The sequence below is a fragment of the Schistocerca serialis genome, chromosome 2 (assembly GCF_023864345.2).
Source record: "Schistocerca serialis cubense isolate TAMUIC-IGC-003099 chromosome 2, iqSchSeri2.2, whole genome shotgun sequence".
Lineage (NCBI taxonomy): Eukaryota > Metazoa > Arthropoda > Insecta > Orthoptera > Acrididae > Schistocerca > Schistocerca serialis.
The window spans coordinates 171,505,710-171,528,144 of NC_064639.1; the positions used below are offsets into that span (position 1 = coordinate 171,505,710).

Genomic DNA, 22,435 nt, shown 5'->3' on the forward strand with positions numbered 1-22,435 from the left:
TGCAACAAACAAAAACATATAACAGTTGTAAGTTTGGCAAACTTGCAACTGTTGTGAGTTTGGCAAACTTACAACTCTTGACAACAGTTTAAAACTATTGTAAACGCACATTCGGCGTTTTTATCTTTTGTTACAGAAAAGCTATGTAAATGAATTCTGACTGTGAAGATTTGCCATTTGTTATGGTGGGTGATGATGCTTTTGCTCCTTCGGAGTACATGATGAAACCATACGCAGGATGGCAAGAGAAAGGCAGCCAAGAAAGACTCTTTAATTACCGAATATATCGCGCTAGAAGAATTGTGGATAATTTTTTTGGACTATTGTAAACAGTTTTTCGGTGCACTTTAATCCTGAAAAAGCAACATTAGTGACTTCTGCAACTGTGTCTTTGCACAGTTTTCTTAGAAGAAATAAAGGAAGTGCCACAGTTTACTCCCAACCTGGAAGTTTTGATATGGAAGATCCAGAAACAGGCAGAGTTTCGGATGGCAGCTGGAGGCTATCTCCGCAAAATAAATGTCTTCAGAGAAAGGGCGGCAACGCAGAAAGAACCACAAAGAATATAAGGAATGAATTTGCAATCTACTTTTATCGGATGTTGGTAAAGAGAAATGGCAAGAGGAATATGAATCAATAAATATCGAGTGAAAGACAAATGTAATTAAAAACTTCTGAACAAACCCTTATAGCTTTAGTTATCAACAACGTAAGCCATTAATTGCAAACTACTTTGTATCAGATTTTGACAAAATGATATGGCAAGAGAAACAGACAAATTTCTGTGAAAATGCAGACCAATAGTCTTACAGTAAGTTTACTTAAGATTGTAAATATTTTTCTCACTGGCTTGTTTACGTCTCCCAAATACTTCATATGCTCGTAAATTATCCATTTCGGAACGTAGATCTCCGTTGACCCAGACCAAGTTTTAGTTTTGACCATTTTACAATGCTCACGAATGTACTGTGTTTTCGTATTTGCCCCTTCCTTTCACGCTCCACAAGCGGTACACCAGTTTCATCCGAAACTTCTTTCAACAAATATTTTCTTTTATATCTGTCTTTATATGCAGTATCGGAAGAATCCTACAGAGGTTTCCGCATTCCAGTTTCTAACAAAAACTGAATTGTTGGATCTGTTGACCCGTGAGTTGCCACTGTCGAAAAAACACACCAGACGAAGAGAGAAACACAACGCATGCACAAGTCACACAACTCTGCCGTGTTTTTGCTCACTGACCATAAACTACAAACTCGAGACAAAATTTCCCTCAACTAGATGTTGAGACTCGCGACTTCAAACAAATGTTGACTACAGTTGAAAATTAAATCAAACCTTAAGCTGAAAACAGTTGTCAACAGAGTTTGTTTGAGTTGGTTTTCAGTGTGACAGTACCTTAAAAAACACTCCTTGGAGAAAAAACCTCCTTGCTCTCTTCGCAGAAAAGAGATGTTGTTGTTGTTGTGGTCTTCAGTCTTGAGACTGGTTTGATGCAGCTCTCCATGCTAATCTATCCTGTGCAAGCTCCTTCATCTCCCAGTACCTACTACAACCTACATCCTTCTGAATCTGATTAGTGTATTCATCTCTTGGTCTCCCACTACGATTTTTACCCTCCACGCTGCCCTCCAATGCCAAATTTGTGATCCCTTGATGCCTAAGGACATGTCCTACCAACCGATCGCTTCTTCTAGTCAAGTTGTGCCACAAACTTCTCTTCTCCCCAATCCTATTCAATATCTCCTCATTAGTTACGTGACCTACCCACCTAATCTTCAAAATGGCATCCTTATTACAATCGGTTGTCGATGCAGTTGCTTACTTCTTTTTCAATGCCAGAGAGCTCCTGAGCAGCCTACGATAGAAAGGTGAAAGGCCATTACTTCGAACTAGTTACCATAACGTCAGCTTTGAAATCCCTGTCGCTTCTAGATGAGGCTAGCTGGATGTCTTTTTCCTATTTTTAGACACACAGGATAATTCTCTGCTAATGCGCCAGTGCCACTTTCTTCAGAGTACGCTCTCCAGAAAGCTTGTGGGAAAACTGAAATAACTGAGACAGCAGCTATAAAAACACGCGTAATGAGAGGGTTTCGCAAACGTTTCTGTCATTTAAAATGACTAATGAGACAGCAACACACGGAACTGAAACGGTAATACTCAAACCTAGGACAAGAAATATTTCGCCTGGGATCTAAGATCGCGGTGAAGTCGCCTGATAACGCATGCAAGAATTAAGAAATATCAAGATACGTTCATAGGATCTGTCGTCCTACAAAAAGCGTGGTGGAAGATGTTCAAAATTAGTTTAAAAATAATCGTGAGACAAGAAATACACTCCTGGAAATGGAAAAAAAGAACACATTGACACCGGTTTGTCAGACCCACCATACTTGCTCCGGACACTGCGAGAGGGCTGTACAAGCAATGATCACACGCACGGCACAGCGGACACACCAGGAACCGCGGTGTTGGCCGTCGAATGGCGCTAGCTGCGCAGCATTTGTGCACCGCCGCCGTCAGTGTCAGCCAGTTTGTCGTGGCATACGGAGCTCCATCGCAGTCTTTAACACTGGTAGCATGCCGCGACAGCGTGGACGTGAACCGTATGTGCAGTTGACGGACTTTGAGCGAGGGCGTATAGTGGGCATGCGGGAGGCCGGGTGGACGTACCGCCGAATTGCTCAACACGTGGGGCGTGAGGTCTCCACAGTACATCGATGTTGTCGCCAGTCGTCGGCGGAAGGTGCACGTGCCCGTCGACCTGGGACCGGACCGCAGCGACGCACGGATGCACGCCAAGACCGTAGGATCCTACGCAGTGCCGTAGGGGACCGCACCGCCACTTCCCAGCAAATTAGGGACACTGTTGCTCATGGGGTATCGGCGAGGACCATTCGCAACCGTCTCCATGAAGCTGGGCTACGGTCCCGCACACCGTTAGGCCGTCTTCCGCTCACGCCCCAACATGGTGCAGCCCGCCTCCAGTGGTGTCGCGACAGGCGCGAATGGAGGGACGAATGGAGACGTGTCGTCTTCAGCGATGAGAGTCGCTTCTGCCTTGGTGCCAATGATGGTCGTATGCGTGTTTGGCGCCGTGCAGGTGAGCGCCACAATCAGGACTGCATACGACCGAGGCACACAGGGCCAACACCCGGCATCATGGTGTGGGGAGCGATCTCCTACACTGGACGTACACCACTGGTGATCGTCGAGGGGACACTGAATAGTGCACGGTACATCCAAACCGTCATCGAACCCATCGTTCTACCATTCCTAGACCGGCAAGGGAACTTGCTGTTCCAACAGGACAATCCACGTCCGCATGTATCCCGTGCCACCCAACGTGCTCTAGAAGGTGTAAGTCAACTACCCTGGCCAGCAAGATCTCCGGATCTGTCCCCCATTGAGCATGTTTGGGACTGGATGAAGCGTCGTCTCACGCGGTCTGCACGTCCAGCACGAACGCTGGTCCAACTGAGGCGCCAGGTGGAAATGGCATGGCAAGCCGTTCCACAGGACTACATACAGCATCTCTACGATCGTCTCCATGGGAGAATAGCAGCCTGCACTGCTGCGAAAGGTGGATATACACTGTACTAGTGCCGACATTGTGCATGCTCTGTTGCCTGTGTCTATGTGCCTGTGGTTCTGTCAGTGTGATCATGTGATGATCTGACCCCAGGAATGTGTCAATAAAGTTTCCCCTTCCTGGGACAATGAATTCACGGTGTTCTTATTTCAATTTCCAGGAGTGTAATTAAGGAGAGACAGCAATGAAAAAGTCTCAGAAAATGAAGTAGATCTCTGATGGAGGGGGAGAAAACTGCTGCTTTATACCGTGAGGTAAGCTGCACTGGTGACAGCCTGAAAACCCCTAGTCTATTCGTAGTTTGGATCACATGCAGGTACTTGGTTCCACAGGAGATGGGCTGAAATGGAGAAGCAGCTAGAGACAGATTTAATTATGTATAGGTACAAACAGCTTAACATCTCATCAATCAAAGTTACTGACAAGAGATATATAGAAGAATGGAAAAGGAAATTGAGCATCTGTTGGATGACGATCAGTTTGGCTTTAACAAATGTAAAGAAACGTACAAGAGAGGCAGTCCTGACGTTATGTTCGAAACTCTGGCAAACGTAGGGCTAAGCATAGGGGAAGATTGGTCATATACCATTTGTTGTATTCTTTCGCCCCTACTGTCCAATTTATGTATTGAAGAAACGATCACGAAATAAAAGAAAAGTCCAAGAGTGGGATTAAAATTCAGGAGGAAAGGATATCAATGATAAGATTCGCCGATAACACTTCTATGCTCAACGACGGCGAAGAAGAATTACAAGATCTGCTGAATGGAATTAACAGTCTAATGAGTACAATATGCATCGAGAGAAAACGGGAGAAAGACGAAAGTAATGAGGAGTCGCAGAAATCAGATTAGCAATAAACTTAACATCAAAATTGGGAACCACGAAGTAGACGAAGTTAAGGAATTATGCTAGCTTGGAAGCAAAAATAACATGTGACAGGCGAAGCACTGAGGGCTTAAAAAGTAGATCAACACAAGTAAACAGGGCATAACTGGCCAAAAGGAGGAAAGTAGGAAGGAGGGTTGGCTGGTTGATTTGGGGGAAGGGGACCAAACAGCGAGGTCATCGGACCCATCGGATTAGGGAAGGTTGGGGAAGGAAGTCGAACGTGCCCTTGCAAAGGAACCATCCCGGCATTTGTCTGGACGATTTAGGGAAATCACGCAGAGCCTAAATCAGGATAGCCGGACGCGGGTATGAACCGTCGTCCTCCCGAATGCAGGGGCGGAGGGATAGAGTATAACGTTCTGTCGGCTGTGCACTTTTCAAAGGAACCTAAATCTGGGTAGCCGGACAGGGATTTGAACCGTCGTCCTCTTGAATGCGAGTTCCGTGTGCCAACCGCTGCACCATGGGCAAAAGAAGTCTTACCCGATAAGGACGCTTCAGAGAATTTACGTTTGGAGAACCAGAAAAGAGGAGGTGAAAGTGTTTGAGATGTGATGCTATAGAAAGACACTGAAAATTAGGTGGACTGTTGAGATAAGAAATGAGGTTGTCTGCAGAAAGGAACTTTGGAGAACACTGAAAACAAGAAGGGACATGATAATATTGTAGGACATGTGTTAGGATGTTGGGGAAAAACTTCTATGGTACTAGAAGGAACTGCAGAAGGCAAAAACTGTAGCGAAAGACAGAGAGTGGAATATATCCAACAAACAACAGGATTCTGGAGGACTTCTGTGAGATGAAGAAGTTGGCACACGAGAGGAAGTTTTGGCGGGCTGCATCAAACTAGTCAAAAGACCGATGAATCGAAAAAGTGCAGATGTAATAATTTCCGGGTATTAGTTACAGCGGAGAAAAACCTTTGTATAGAGGAAAATCTCAATAAATGAAGTAAAAATACAGATTTCCCCTATAACTATTACATACATATTTATATATGTGGCGTTCCAGCAGTTATATAAAACCACGTGCGTACTCAAATGCAACGTTGTGTCAAAATTTGAAAGCAATCGGTGAAGAGCTTTCGGAGGTATACGGTTTTGAGCAAACATTTACAGGTAAAAATGTAAATGTCGTGTGAGTAGAGCCTCCCGTCGGGTAGACCGTTCGCCGGGTACAAGTCTTTCGATTGGACTTCATTTCGGTGACTTGCGCGTCGATGGGAATGAAATCATGATGATTATGACAACATAACACTCAATCCCTGATCGGAGAAAATCTCCGACCCAGCCGGGAATCGAACCCGGGCCCTTGTGATTGACATTCTATCGTGCTGTTCGTTGTGTTTGGTCGTTGCGCACGTCACATGACATCCATTCAAGTTCGTTGTTGATCCTTTCACTCAATTTTATTATTACAGAGGTCTACCGGCTTTCTGACCGAACACGCTGAGCTCCCGTGCCGGCACCACTCAGCTACCGGGGATGGGCATTTACAGGTTTATTTATATAGAAGAAGATTAATAGTAGATCGCAACACATTTCCCTGGGACACACCTATAATTACATCTACCTCCACCGATGACCTCCCATACAAGTTATCATGCTGCGTCCTCAATCCAGTCAAATTTAGTATGTCATACGTCGTATTTTCGTTAGTCAGCGTTGAAGAGGCAATGAGTCACACGTTTTTCTAACGTCATGACAGAACAACAAGAGTTGCGATCCGCATGATCGATTTTTTCGTAATGCTTGTTGTCTGCCATGAAGGAAGCCATTCTGAATAGCAAAGAATTTGCTTTGTAAGCGCCACGATCCGCCCCGCACAGAACAGGCAGTTGCAACTGCCCGGAGCAATCGACACGGCGCACCGGCCACCGTGACGTCAGAATTTAATTAACGAGCTACCACGCGCGTGCCTGACAACAGTGAAACGGCCATTAGCTTCCGTGGAACATCGGCAGAAGATCCGCTAGAGCAGCCCTCAAAGCCAGGAGGGCGGAAGCAGCGACACACCTGGCCAACTGCTCAGTGTAGCAGCGTGCAGAACTGTAAACAGGCAGTGTTCAACACAATGCACCCGGAACTGATTCGGGCGAATAGGTAGCGGGTGTTCCGGCGCAAGCCGTAAGGGCCCATGAATTCGTCGATATAGGTCATTACACAGAGGGCTCAAGTCGAGATAATCGACCGAGTAATGTCTGAAGAAATCAATCCCTCTAGCACGGACCCCAAGTTGTTTTGAAACACAGGAGCCAGCCGGAGTGGCCGAGCGGTTCTAGGCGCTACAGTCTGGTACCGCCCGACCGCTACGGTCGCAGGTTCGAATCCTGCGTCGGGCATGGATGTGTGTGATGTCCTTAGGTTAGTTAGGTTTAAGTAGTTCTAAGTTCTAGGGGACTGATGACCTCAGAAGTTTAGTCCCATAGTGCTCAGAGCCATTTGAACCATTTTTTGAAACACAGGAAAAGTATGGTAGGATGGAGATTTAACAACTGCCCCTTCCCAGTACGAGAGCACTGTTTTGACCACAGAGTAGTCCCGTTCACTTAGATGGCCGATATCAATTACTTGCCGAATGAGGTATTATCAAAGATGTTTCCGGAACTTCATCACCACACAGGAATCAACCCAACATCACACTGCGAGTGCACCAACTGTACAGAAGGTGAAATTAACGACATTCTGTTCGCATGCACAAAAATGGAAGGAAATGGATGAGTGTTTTGGCAAAATCTGTACCGCCTGAGAATAGAATTTGCCATAAGTTTTCCCACTGTGGTTTCTTCAGTCAACCCACTTTCTTTTAAAAACTTTACAATCTGCCAAAATACCCGTGTAATTATAACATATCATTTAAAATTATATTAGTAACCATTGCTGAAGTGCGTGTAATCTGATTGTAAATATTGTTTAAACATGCAGTAAAGAAATACTGTCACTATTACTTATTAATAATCTTGTGATGTTCTCGTTTTTTTGTTTTGTGCCAAATAAGTGCTTCTAAATCTGCACTTCCATACTTACTTATCACATTATTCCATCACCGTATTTACTTCTGCTGGCCAGAAAGCCCTTTTAATAATCTGATAAATTTATTGATCTCAAATTCTGTCCGTCCATTCACGTGTGTTTTTTTTTTTTTCGATATAGTTCGTTGTGTTTGGTCTGGGCGGACGTCACAAGACATCCGGTCAAATTGATCGTTGATTCCTTGACTCAGTTTTCTTATTACAGAGAGCACACAGCCCTCTGACCGAACACGCTGAGCTACAGCTAAGCAGCTGTGCTAACCACTATAGCACCGTGGCAATGTGGCTCACACAACCGCACAGACTACTCTAGCCGAATGCACTCCCTAACACAAAGCTCAATTCATGCCGTCAGTCCATATTTCCATTCTTAAATCGTTTGTTTGGTCATGTACAATATTCTCAAATTGAATCAATTGATTCAACAGAGTAGTGCGAAAAGTAATAGTGAAAATGTTGGGAAAAATATACCCCTGTTTGTGAGAAGTGTGGCTATTTATTTAGTAGCGCAACAGAGAGAATTTGCGGAAGCATTCCAGGGATCTTCACCGCAGTTGGATCGACAGGGAGGTGACACAGAAGGATCCGAACCACCAAAGGTGATACTACTTTCATCTGGCGGTGTTTTGGGGTTGGCAAAATATTGCCCTGTTATATCGGCCAGGGACGCAACTTCCCGCTAGTGTTGGTATAAACAATAGCAGGAAAAGAAGGAAAAATACACCCCACTGGGAAACATGGACCAGTAAACTACAGGTGATTCCTTAGAAATCCAGCACAATGTATAATACAGGCAGAACAACATGGCTAGCCTAAGGACAGGGGAGCTACCGTAGCTATTTTACAGCCGTCCATTTTTAGTAAAAAAAAGAAAAAATCAGTGTGGTTTGTGCCTTAGATATAGCCGACACGCCCCGCTGGAGAGCACTACGGACGCACTTCATGATGAGCGGCACGTTGCTTGTGATACACCAGCTCGTTTCTAAGCGTGCACTTACTGTGACCGAAAGCACGTTCGTCGTGTTTCACGTTGACAAACACGTCCCGTATGAAGATGGAATGAAGGTATAATGAATATTTATAAGGGATTCTCAGATGGAAGCCCCTTTGCCAGAACTGAGTCTTGCTAGCACGATCATGGCTTTTCGTTTGCTTTTGTTTCAGACAGAAGGGGTTTCTTGTACCAACAATAGCAGAGCGCGTGCATTTTGTGGGACTCGTTAACGCTAACGAGATGTGGTAAATTGCAATACCCTGGCCCGGCGCTCATCACAGAGGGATAATTACTCACCCTTCGCCGCTAATTGCAGCTTTCAACTAGCATCAGAAAACGGCTGCAAGAACAGAAGGTATCAAAATGTTTGTTTTGTCGTCGCTTTCCTGCTGATTGCAAAATAAGGCTCGCATCACTGTTTTGTGAGTGATCATAAAATTATGCTATCCTCAGATGTTTCTGCAACTGACATTCTTCTTAGCAAACGAAAATAAGGATCTGTCCTTCTAATCACTAAGTCCGTGTTAATCTCTGACAACGTTCCATATTACAAGTTAGGAGACAATATAATGTACACCACCGTAATTGACGAAGCAGAAATTTTCTTTAGCGTGGAGGGAGTTTCTAGCCGGCGGACAGGCTTAACTAATTTTAAAGGAAACAGAGTTTTACATCTAGAAAACCATGAAAAATGCAAAATAAACTATATCCGATTTTGGAGATGAAGTAAATAAATTGGGCAAATAGCGTTACAGCTCAATCAAAAGTGATGATAATATAATTTTTTTCTCTGTGCTGCGCTTCAGGAAAATCTTTGCAATTAGTGAACTAATTAACCTATTCACTAATTAGTGAACTAATTAGCCTATCTTCAGTACTGTGTTGTTATTTTAAATCGTAGAATACCTGCAATGAAATTCAATTTCCCCCATTAGTTTCTGATTTACGACAGCAAATGAAAAACTATGTGTACAATTTTCGGAATTTAACAAGGGAAAACTATATCCAGATTTACTGGAAACGTATTGAAATGAGTAGATGGATCTGTTCCCTCTACGCAAGGGCTGAAACGTTATTTTGCGATATTAGTAATCGCTGCTGGAATTAACATTCGATATTAGTCATTTGTGGCAGTCATTAATAACTGTTGGTTATCTGTGTTGCGGTTGGTTGACAGAGAACAGAGTGAGGAGATGTCATATTCCATTTCATCTATCTCTGTATTATAACTTGTGCGCAACGAAAAAATATTTCCAGCCACCGATGCATTAAAGAGCAATAAAGAAGCTTGTTTTTCTTTGTGTGATTTCTTAAGACTGCAGAATGTGGTATATCGGTGTATAAAAGTGCTATCATTCTGTAACCCTACAATGCCAGTGCAGATGAATGTCTTAGCAAGTATTGTCCGTGAGAGACTACTAAATCAGTATAATTACTACAGAAAGTTTTAGAAAAATACTGTTGCAGTTATGAATAATTCGGAGGAGTAACAGTGCGTAAATATTTGTAGGTTGTGGTTGTCTCTAACTATTATGCAGTGTTTATGTTGTGGAATCGAAGATTTAAATTTCTGAATGGCGTAAATTAATTTTCTGAAAATGGTTCAAATGGCTCTGAGCACTATGGGACTTAACTTCTGAGGTCATTAGTCCCCTAGGACTTAGAACTACTTAAACCTAACTACACTGCTGGTCACCGTAAATGCAACACCCTGAAGGAAGCATCCGAATCAAGTGAAATTTACACCATGGGTTTGCAGCGATGAGATATGCAACTGATTAGAATTTCAGCGCAGACGCACATCACGCGCGCCTGTGGCGCCACCTCATAGCGCCATTTAAGGCTTGGCGATTTCGACGAGTGTACGTTCGGCACGTGTGTTTACCTTGTGGTTGTTTCACAAGACGATCAGTTATGCCTCGTAGACAACAGCGAACATCGTTTGATCAAGTATCCGAGTTCGACAGAGGAAGGATAGTGGCTTACCGAGATTGTGGATTATCATACAGAGAAATCGCTAGTCGTGTTGGACGAAACCAAACAACTGTAATGCGGATATGTGACCGTTGGATGCAGGAGGGTACGACGGACCGACGTGGTCGATCGCATTCACCTCGGTGCACCACTGCACGTGCTGAAAGGCAAATTGTGCGCATGGCAGTGACGGATCGCTCAGTGACATCCCGAACCATAGCACAGCACATTGCGTCTGTAACGCATCATCCAGTGTCTGCGCGTACCATTCGACGCCGTTTACAGCAGAGTGGTCTGTCCGCAAGACGTCCATTGCTTCGTCTACCATTGACGCAGAACCACAGACGTCTCCGTCGCCAATGGTGTGATGACAGACGGATGTGGACGGCAGAATGGACTGACGTTGTCTTTACTGACGAGGCACGCTTCTGTCTGCAGCACAACGATGGTCGGATTCGAGTGTGGAGACACCGTGGAGAGAGGATGCTGGACAGCTGCATTATGCACCGCCACGCTGGTCTTGCACGGGGTATTATGGTATGGGGCGGTATTGGATATTACTCTCGCACGCCTCTAGTACGCATTGCCAGTACTTTAAATAGCCGGCGCTACATATCCGAGGTGCTGGAGCCCGTTGTCCTTCCTTACCTTCAGGGCTCGGCCACAGCCATATTTCAACAGGATAATGCGCGACCACACGTGGCACGCATTGTCCAAAGGTTCTTCGTCAATAACCAGATTGAATTGCTTCCCTGGCCGGCTCGCTCTCCGGATCTTTCGCCGATAGAAAACATGTGGTCCATGGTTGCTCAACGAGTGACCCAGATTACATCCCCAGCTGCCACACCAGATGATCTTTGGCAACGCGTGGAAGCTGCTTGGGCTGCTGTACCCCAGGAACACATCCAACGTCTCTTTGACTCAATGCCGAGACGTGTGGCAGCGGTGATCTCCAACAATGGCGGCTACTCTGGCTACTGATTCTGGCAGGAACGACATGTCACAGACGTCTGTAAACGCAATCATTTGATATTTGGTCAACATGTTATCAACAAAATAAATTTTGTTGTGCTACCTCTTGTCTTTCTTGGTGTTGCATTTACGGTGGCCAGCAGTGTAACTTAAGGACATCGCACACATCCATGCCGGAGGCACGATTCGAACCTGCGACCGTTGCGGCCTTGATTTTCTGAACTGACGATGGAACATCGTGCTTGCACCACATTTGTGGCTAAAGGAATATCAGAACTGCAAAACATGATAATTACGATAGTAATTACAAAAATCTCAGAATGGGGTCGACATTTCGTCACAATAATCATGAATAAGCTGCCTGTAAACACTAAATATGAATATTTCATTTGCAAAAGCGTCCACTGCTAAAGAAAATTTTCTAATTGAGTATGTAAAATACTGTTTGTCGTAACTTGGATTAGATTATCCTTTTATTTTGCATTTTCCGCTACTTCACAGTTTCAGCTTTGCAACTATTTTTAAGTACGCTGAGGTGGAAAAAGTCATGGGATAGCGATGCGCACACGTACAGAGGGCGATAGTATCCCGATACACACGGTATAAAAGGGCAGTGCATTTGCAGAGCTCTCATTTGACTCTGGCGATTCATGTGAAAAGGTTTCCGACGTTGACCGCACGACGGGTGTTTACAGACTTTGAACGCGGACCATATAGTAGCTGGAGCTAGACGCACGGGAGATTTCATTTCGGATCTCGTTAGGGCATAACCTCTCACGACGGACAACGCAGTGGCCGACGGCCTTCACTGAACGACCGACAGCAATGGCGTTTGCGTAGTTGTCAGTGCTAACAGACAAGCAACACTGCGTGAAGCAACAGCAGGAATCAATGTGGGACGTACGACGAACGTATGCATTAGGACAGGTGCGGCGAAATTTGGCGTTAGTGGGCCATGGCAGCAGACGACCGACGCGAACGCCTTTGCTAATAGCACGACAACGCATGCAGCGCCTTTCCTGGGCTCGTTACCATAGAGGTTGGACCCTGGACGGTTGAAAAACCGTTGCCTGCTCAGATGGTTCTTATGGCTCTGAGCACTATGGGACTTAACTTCTGAGGTCATCAGTCCCCTGGAACTTAGAACTACTTAAACCTAACTAACCTAAGGACATCACACACATCCATGCCCGAGGTAGGATTCGAACCTGCGACCGTAGCGGTCGCGCGGTTCCAGACTGTAGCGCCTAGAAGCGCTCGGTCACCTCGGCCGGCCCTGCTCAGATGAGTCCCGATTTGAGTTGGTAAGATCTGATGGTAGGGTTCGGGCATGGCGCAGACCCCACGAAGTTACGGACCCAAGTTGCCAACAAGTCACTGCGCAAGCTGGTGGTGAACTGTACTGCTACGGAATGGAGTGGACCTTATAGTCGAACTGAACCGATCATTGACTGTAAATGGTTATGGTCGGCTACCTGGAAGCCATTTGCGGCCATTCAACGATGGAATTTTTATGGATGTTACCGGGCCACAATTGTTCGCGATTGGTTTGAATAACATTCTGGACAATTCGAGCGACTGATTTGGCCACTCAGATGTCCCGACGTGAATCCCATTATGGACGGCTGACTTAATATTTCTGCATGGGTCTTTCAACGACTTACTGAGTCCATGCTACGTCGAGTTGCTGCACTATGCCACGAAAAAGAGGTCCGACACAGTATTAGGAGGTATCCGATGACTTTCGTCACCTCAGTGTACGCAGTAAACCCATCAAACGGATACATTTGGGTAAAAAAAAAGTACACTTAAAAACCGCTCACGGATTAGGCGTTACGTGTGTTCCGATTGGCCGACTACTGCTCACAAGGTAGTACGAGGAGCGATCTATGGTCGTGGGACATGCGATCAACAAGACGCCAAGCCTTTCAGCCGGTAATGCCAGTAGGTGAATCTTGATCTTCTTCATTCAAGCAGCTCCTGATGTGTCCTCACGAGGCTGAGTAGACAGCGTTCCTGGCTTTCCTATTTCAGAAAAGAATCTGAGGTAGTATCGCGACTCGAGCCTGGGTCCTTCCACACCGAAGGCAGCAAAGTAAATTTTTTTTTCGAAAATATTGCATTTATTCAGAAACAGAGATTTTATCTTTCGCACTGACTTTAAATACGGAATTTCAATAAATTGTGGAAATGGTAAAAACTTTTCTTTTTTTCATTTATCGTTGAGGATTTACTTACTGTATTTCATTCATTGTGTCTTGTTAGAAGTCGTTTATAGACTCCCCTACCTTGCTGAAGACGTAGTTTATAAAACAATTTATCGACCACGGAGGCGGACGACATATTTGACATACAGTTAAAACTTCCGTTGGTCATGCATCATTAAAATATATTGGGGTGGCAAGACGCCTACTGTATTTTAAACAGGTGTCAAGATATTCAGCTGCACTCACTTTGCATTCGGTAGTAAGATACCAGAATGGTAACTAGCCGAAAGTGGTCCAGATATGTACTTTTTATGGGTAATACTATATAGATGAAAATGGATACACAGCCGAACCTACACAAGTTAAAAATCAGGCAATTTTTTCTGCAGTATTTCGAACTTGACTTAGACGGTGAAATAAGTCATCAGATGGCTGACCCTTAACCGTTTGGAGAACCGAGATGAGAACTGTCAAATATTCGAACTTACATTACCTCCACAGAATTACAATTTAACTATTAATAACTTATTCAGCATTTCAAAATGTGGGTTATATCACGAAACTGGAAATAACAACGGGTATCACTTATATTAATTTATGTAATTGGCACTGGTATAACAACACTGCAGTCCACTTGTATCATTACGGAAAGAATCGATTATTACCACGGATGCAGAATATCTTAGAATCACCCATCGCGAGCCCTAAGTACGAAGTTCATCAAACAGATGGCGTGCTGTATTGGCAGTTATTAGAGTAACTTTAAGAAAATAATTTTCAAACGTTAGTGAGTAGACAACAGCGCAGCCGAATAATCTCACCAGACAGAATGTTAGTCACAAACTTAAAAGAGCACACTGATTGCTACGCAGTTCTGGACGTGGTGTATAACTGATAAGGGACGGCTATACCACCCCGTGCCGCTGCGTTAAGCCACCGCAAGTGGCGTGGTACGTGTTAACCGGTTGAATGGAATCAGCGCTGTAAAATGGGACGACGTGACAGAGTGGCAGAAGAGACGTGTAGTGTTTGGCTCTGAGCACTATGGGACTTATCATTCATGGTCATCAGTCCCCTAGAACTTATAACTACTTAAACCTAACTAACCTAAGGACATCACACAACACCCAGTCATCACGAGGCAGAGAAAATCCCTGACCCCGCCGGGAATCGAACCCGGGAACCCGGGCGCGGGAAGCGAGAACGCTACCGCACGACCACGAGCTGCGGACGTGTAGTGTTTGGACGTGGTCAATTTGCCGTATTTGTTGGTGTTCGACGTGCACTGTCCAACATGTCTACCAGGAACGGTGTCCCACTCGCAACAAAATAACACGGCATAAGATCAGTGAACGTACGAAGATTCCAACAGACAGGGCCCAGAGATGAGTGCCCCTTCTTGTCGATGACAACCGGCTTCAAGCCCGACAGGAATTGCTCCTGTCAGTGAATACACGTCCATCTCAACCAGTTTCCGAGCGAACATTGACAAGGCAACTACCCAGAATGGACACTCGGAGTCTGGTACCTCGTAAAATGTAAATGTCGTTTGACTAGGGCCACCCGTCGGGTAGACCGTTCGCCTGGTCTGGCTGTACGTTTTCAGTGGGTCAGACAATACACACTCCGTCTTCAGGCCACAAGTGGCCCATCGAACCATCCAACCGCCGTGTCATCCTCAGCTGAGGATGCGGATAGGAGGGGCATGTGGTCAGCACACCGCTCTCCCGGTCGTTATGATGGTTTTCTTTGACCGAAGCCGCTACTATTCGGTCGAGTAGCTCCTCAATTGGCATCACGAGGCTGAGTGCACCCCGAAAATAGGCAACAGCGCATGGCGGCCCGGATGGTCACCCATCCAAGTGCCGGCCACGCCCGACAGCGCTTAACTTCGGTGATCTGACGGGGACCGGTGTATTCACTGCGGCAAGGCCATTGCCGTTCAGACAATACACCCTGGAATATAACTGACTGGAGGCATGAGGTCTGCTCCGACGAGTCGCGATTTTGTCTCTTTTCAAGTGGTGCAAGGCGTCCGGTGCGCCGACGGCCTAATGAAGTGTTGAACCAGCAATCTTTGGAGGATGTACATCAGCCCGGAAGTAGTTCTGTCATGTTTTGAGAGTGTTTCTGTACCACGACTTGACCCTACTCATTCAAGTTACCATGCACATGAACCGTGTGGTGTAATCATACCTGAGACATATTCTCAATTCTTCGGTGCCGATGGGTGTCGGTAGTTTCATCTTATATTACAGAAGTTCGTATAAAAGTATACCAAATAAAATTCATTATTTCATGCATATCTACTGACGTCTAAATTTCTAGGTTTTAACATAAAATCTGTAAGTTTTTTTTATCAAATAAAAAAATTTTCAATGTAAAAAAAACTTTTAACGCCGAGACCGTTCCTTAGAATTCGTTAATCACTCGTTCCGTTCATCTTGATGAACCGTTCCTTTGGACCTGTTGGTTCGCGAACGACCCATCTCTTCTGTAAACGTCTCGCTTTGGCGATGTTCACTGCCGAGGGTTGGTCCGCTGGCTTAACTAGTTCTTCGTCGGCTCTCCCAACCCATTTTTGTGTTGCCTGGTCGAATATTGGTCCAAAGATTTTTCTGTACACTTTATTTTCGAAGACTGAGAGTTTGTGCTTTTCTTTTTTTGGTCACTCTCCATGCTTCGGCTCCGTAAAGCTTTGGAGAGTTTCAACTCAGATTTCCTAGTTAAGAGTTTGGAGGATAGAAAGAAGCCTTTGGAGGGAAAAGTAAACTTTGGTTAGGTATTTGACTTGTTTTCTATAGCAGTAATTCATACTCACACCAATATATTTGAAGTTGGGATTGTTCTTGAAACTGCAGTTTTCTACGTGAAGGTTATGACGTTGTCCTGTAGTCATACTTTCCGTTCGTATATTCGTGTGTTCTGCTTTTTATCAATTAATTTTTAAACCTGTTTTCAAGACCGTTTATTTAGCTTCTTGAACAGCGTTTCAGTAACACCACTGTTGTTTCCTATCAAAACTATGTCATCTGCACATCCAATCCGTTGGTTGTGATGGTGTTGGTACTAATGTTGTTGTGTCGTCCGCAGCGTGAGGTCTCGTGCAAAAGTTGGTACCTCATGACGGCACCACAAGTAACATTCGCTGCCAGACGCAGCAACGAATCGGAGACGTCGGCGCAAATACGCCCCCATGTGTTTCCTTACGCCGCCGCATCCTGAAATTTATTTGTGTGTCGCTCAGCCCTGTCTCTATATAATCAGCGACCACTCACCTGTAACCATAGTCTTAGCGCAGACCCGGCTGCGTGCTAACAGGACAGTTAACTTAGTATCAAGTTACAGACAACTACTCTGATGTGAAACTATCATTATGTAATGAACGAAGTGTTATATATGTAACTGTCAGCGACAGTATCAAATTCAGATCATCTGTGAGGATAATAGTTGTTTTCAAAGTTAAGCATTTACCATTCTCAGGTGTTAATAACTATTAATAATGTGTGTATGTGTTGCAATATCTACTCGACTTCCTGTTGAAGTACTTTGTATTGCTACAACTCGCCACAAATGTGGTGCCTTCTAGGACGGTTTCAGCATTTATTAAAACGTCTTCTTCAGAAGGACAGTATGGCTAACTGGATTACAAATTGTTGTGGCAGAGGTATATTAAAACATAGCCGAATGGCGTCGCCAAAGCTGAAATTTCACTTCCATAATAAAATAAAACATGCGCAACATAGTTGTTTTCATATGGTACTTCCTCGCCAATGTACAGTGCACTAGCGTCACTTACACAACGCTTGCGCTAAGGAAAGCTTCAGACAAGAGGGGGGCACTAGTGGTATGCTCAAGGAGGGTGTGATAGTGAATGAAACTTTTATCATACTAAACTTGCTTCAAAGGTTAAAATTAAAATTATGACATTAAAAACAAGATCATATTTAGCTGTGCACATATTTAAAATTAATAACGTCGCAACAGATAGTAAGTTACCATCTAAAAGAAGTGACTGTGATAAAAACAGATTACGTAAAACTGATAGTGCAAACAGAAACAACAGCAAAAGGTACTAGGGCGGGAAGAGGAAAAGGGGGGGGGGGACGTGAAAAGGGAGAGGAATGGGATTAGAGAGAAGGAAGGAAAGGGGGAGGGGGGGAAGGAGGCAGATAGTAGTGGGGGACGAGAGAATATGGTAAAACGCGTATAACTCTAAAATACGACATATCTGAAAAACTGTGAACATCAAACCTCTAGAAATATATGTCACATCATAACAAAGAAGAAACACAAGTACCACTAGCATCAAAAGGCGAGGAAAATGACATGTCCTACAGTCATATGGAAGATCGAGCCATTTCTCTGCTACTTTAACGAAAATAGGCCTCTAAGAATATCTATAAAATTTCTATTTTTGAGTTGCACCTGTTCATTTAAAATGCATCCATCCTTGTGACTAGAATGTTAAAAAACCTGTAATTCTTCTCGCAAGTCAAGCCCTTAGCCTCTACTTTCTTTATGCAAACCCAGTGATGGGCGTGAAATTTTACAACTGACGACGCGTTACCGCTATATTTTAACGTATCTCTGCCACAAGATGTAAACTAGCTAAGTCTGAATTTGTATTTGTATTCGTAGAGAGATATGATTGTGCCAGTATATATACTGGTACACACACACACACACACACACACACACACACACACAGTGTGTGTTCACTGTTAACTTGCTTAGGTTGCCCATATTTTCCTTCTGAAGAAGACATTTTCATAAACGTCGAAACTATGGTAAAGGTGTTTCAGTAAACCTTCCAATTTGCAACTGACTGGTTGTTTACTGTTTCTACAAGAAGATTTTATTCTACGGTTGCTGCTCCAGCCAAGTAAAAAAATTTAAAAGCATTCAAAGTATTTGTTAATGGCTACATTTTCTTGTCCAGCGGTAGACCTGTCTTCAGAAGATACAAATTCAAACTTCTTATGAGATGTCAACGTAATTGTACTATTTCCTTAGAGTTTGCAGAAATTTCTCCTACCGTACACCATTGGTAACACACTTATGAGAGTAATTTAGTTGTTACATCTTTGACGAGTTGCGCCAAGATGAAAGCAATGAAAGCAAGAAAATAGCTCGCGGAGCGAAATTAGATGCGTTTTGAATTCACTGGCGCTTTTGTGGAGGTTAGCATTCTGTCCGTGTATTTAGCGATTGTGTCTACATGTATTGTTCTTAACGACCAATAACAAGCGGCGGTACTTCACTCAAGTTATTTGCACGAAACGGCAACGTCGTGAATGAGGAAAATTGAGTTACTCTGCCTCCAGACAGTTACGGCGTACTCCATAGGCTTAGCATAATTAGCACAAAGTGAAGACTTGAGGAATTATAATGAAAGCTGAAGGGAAAGTCCAAAGGTCAAAACAAAGTATTATCGTGACTGTGAGGGAAGCAATTACGTTGCGAATTTTCCATCTGTTTCACTACATCATCATCATCATCATCATCTTGGACAGTTTCCAGCCACTGGCTTGGTCTGTCGGGAACACAAGCCTCTCCATCGTGTTCTGTTTTTCCACCGTTCCCCCTCTTCCACCTTCGTCCAGTTCTCTCCTCTTCTCGTCACACATTCCTTCACACCCTTCACCCATCTATCTCTTGGTCTTCCTCTGGGTCTCTTCCCCTCCAGTTGCAGATCAAACATCCTCTTTGGAATTCTTCCCTCATCCATTCTCTTCATGTGTCCATACCACTGCAGTCTTGATTTTTCTATCCTGTCCTGTACTGGTTCCTCCTTTAGTCTTTCCCTCACATACACATTTCGCAATCTGTCTCGTCTTGTTACACTCAACCTGCTCCTCTGGAACTTCATTTCACTAGCCTGTATTCTACTTTTGTCGCTTTTGTGCATTACACATGTCTCACTTCCGTATGCCAATATGGGGACAAAGTAGGTTCGGTATATAATTCCCTTGGATTTCTGTGGCACCTCCTTGCTCCAAATAAGCCCCCTAATGCATTTGCAGAACTGCCCTGCTTTTCTGCACCTTTCATTTATTTCCATTGCGTTTCCCCCCTTACTTTCAATCATGCTTCCCAGGTACTTGAAGTTCTCTACCACTTGTAGTTTTTCCCCTCCACAAGTTATATCCACATTTGGCCTATTCTTCTTCCTTGTTGTGACAATTATTTCACTTTTCTTTGCAGAGAAACGCATTCCATATTGTGCTGCCGTTGCCTCCCATACATCTAACTGCTCTTGCACCTCCTTCTCGCAATTTCCCCATAACATCAGGTCATCGGCAAGAAGCACTGCTTTCATTTTATGATCTCCAATTGCATCTGATACTTGCTGTAGGATTTCATCCATAACAATAATAAACAATAAAGGCGAAAGTGCACTTCCCTGTCGCAGCCCATTTTCCAGCTTGAACCATGCAGTACGTTCCCTCCCCACTTTCACACAACTCTCACTTCCCTCATACATTTTTCTGACTTTTCGTGTTATCTCTTCATCTATCCCTTCTGCGTTCAGCACATCCCAGAGCTTGTCCCTATAGATACTGTCATACGCCTTCTCAATATCTAAAAAGGCCATGATTAAGTCCTTCCCGTACTCATAGCGTCTTTCCTGCAGTTGCCTTACCGCAATTATGAGGTCCGTTGTTGATCTTCCCGGTCTGAAACCATACTGCTCCTCTTGCAGTCTACTTTCAATACTGCTTCTTATTCTCTTCTCCAGGATCTTTTCATAGATTTTTCCACAGTGGCATAGCAGGGTGATTCCTCTGTAGTTCTCACATCTCCTTTTATCCCCTTTCTTGAAGATCGGGACTATAATTCCTTTCTTCCAATCCTCAGGAATTCTGTTCTCCTTCTACACCACCCTCAGCACTCTGTATAGCCACTGGGTTCCTATTTCTCCTGCTGCTCGTATCATATCCACTGTTACTTCGTCCCAACCTGGTGCCTTGCCCCCTTTCATCCTCTTTATGGCTTCTTCCACTTCATTCCAAGTTAGATCATCAATTTCCCCACTATTATAATCGTCTGCTGCCTTAGGCTCTCCATCGCTGTTAGTTACCCGCTTGACGGCACTCAACAGATCTTCAAAGTACTCCTTCCAAATCTTTTTGAGCTCATGCATTTCCTCCACAACTCTTCCATTATTATCCATGGTCCTGTTTCACTACAGAAATGTATAAATGAAAGTTTTGGACGAATGGGAAGAAAGTTCTACTGCAGCTATTACAGTTCACAAACGACTTGCAGATCAGCTTCTACGAAGTGCACAAATGTTTCCCCGCAAAACAATTCGTGACAATCGTAGGTAACTTTCGTGCCCTTTGCGTTCAAAGAGTCATGTGGGGAAGTGTTATTGTGACACTGTGAATTCCAGTGAGAAGCACAAAGATTTTATAAATGTTAGAAGGAATGTTGTTTTCAGAGGTCGGCAAGATACTTGCAACATACAATAATCGTCTCCGACTGCCATTAGAACTTACCAAGGTTAGAAGCATTGCACAGAGCAGAGACATGTAACACATCTGAGAACTCCACAGGTGTTCTGTGATTGCCAACTTTTATATACAACTAAATGTACTGAACCTTGTTAAAATAGTATTTATTTTCTTCCTTGTCGGTCGGTTCAACCGTATTCGATGCAGATGCATCTCTCCGCATGCCATCACCAGCTTGCCTTGGTCACCATCGCGTTTTGCTACAAAACTAGTTGCTCTTCCCTGTGTTTTTGGTAATACCTGAATACATATTCCGTAGGTATATAATAAGGCAGCATCGTGCACCAGGAAGAAAAAAATGCAAAGATTACTCCTTGATCAAGTGGAGAATCTAACATTAATACTCGGCTAATTCTATGAAGCATGTTTTTATAGCCTGTCCGCAATATTTCTGAATAAAACAAAACTGTTACATAAATTAGCAATATCAACTACGTTGATCCCTCGCAAACATTGCTCAACCAATTTATGCAGATGATTCCAAAAAGCCGGCCGGTGTGGCCGTGCGGTTCTAGGCGGTTCAGTCTGGAACCGCGTGACCGCTACGGCCGCAGGTTCGAATCCTGCCTCGGGCATGGGTGTGTGTGATGTCCTTAGGTTAGTTAGGTTTAATTAGTTCTAAGTTCTAGGCGACTGATGGCCTCTGAAGTTAAGTCGCTTAGTGCTCAGAGCCATTTGAACCATTTTTTGATTCCAAAAAATCTGGAAAATTAGCAGACGGTAAATGATTCTAAATAGGATACTTTGAGAAAACAAAGGGCCTGGAATAAATATTTACTATTTTATTGATATGAACAACTTACACCTTGCAGTAATTATTTTTCGATTGCGACCGTCACTCCGAATTCATGCATTTACAATGGTTCACGCAGTTTGTCTGCCCTCTGTCAGATTTCGATACTGTCTGTTGTACAGTGAGAGGAACAGCTGAGATCGTACAAACTAATTACTCTGCGCTTTCTACGTGAGTTTGTGATCTCTGTTGTGGACTGTTGTTTCCTCGTATTCTACCGATAAATCTAAGCTTACCATTTGACTTGATGGCGATGACTGCACAAATACTTGAACTTATTTCACTTACGGTGAGTTTAAATAAGGTATCCGATTTCATAGCTCCTAAAGCTGAACAGGAACTTAGGCCCACTTTCCCATTTTGTTTCTACTCTAGTTCATTCGAAAGAGTTATATTGACTGTAATTCGTATTTGATTATACCTGGAAGCTTTGGAAAGTTATCGAGACTTGTATCCCGA

The 22,435-nt window shown here is 44.0% G+C and overlaps 1 protein-coding gene and 1 pseudogene across 4 annotated transcripts in view; both read right to left on the reverse strand.

The window, feature by feature from the left end:
• The window catches only part of LOC126456883 (prolyl 4-hydroxylase subunit alpha-2), a 334,176-nt gene that overhangs the window by 45,142 nt on the left and 266,599 nt on the right, over positions 1 to 22,435 (reverse strand). The window lies entirely within an intron of this gene.
• Positions 15,486 to 15,603, reverse strand: LOC126459534 (5S ribosomal RNA; annotated as a pseudogene).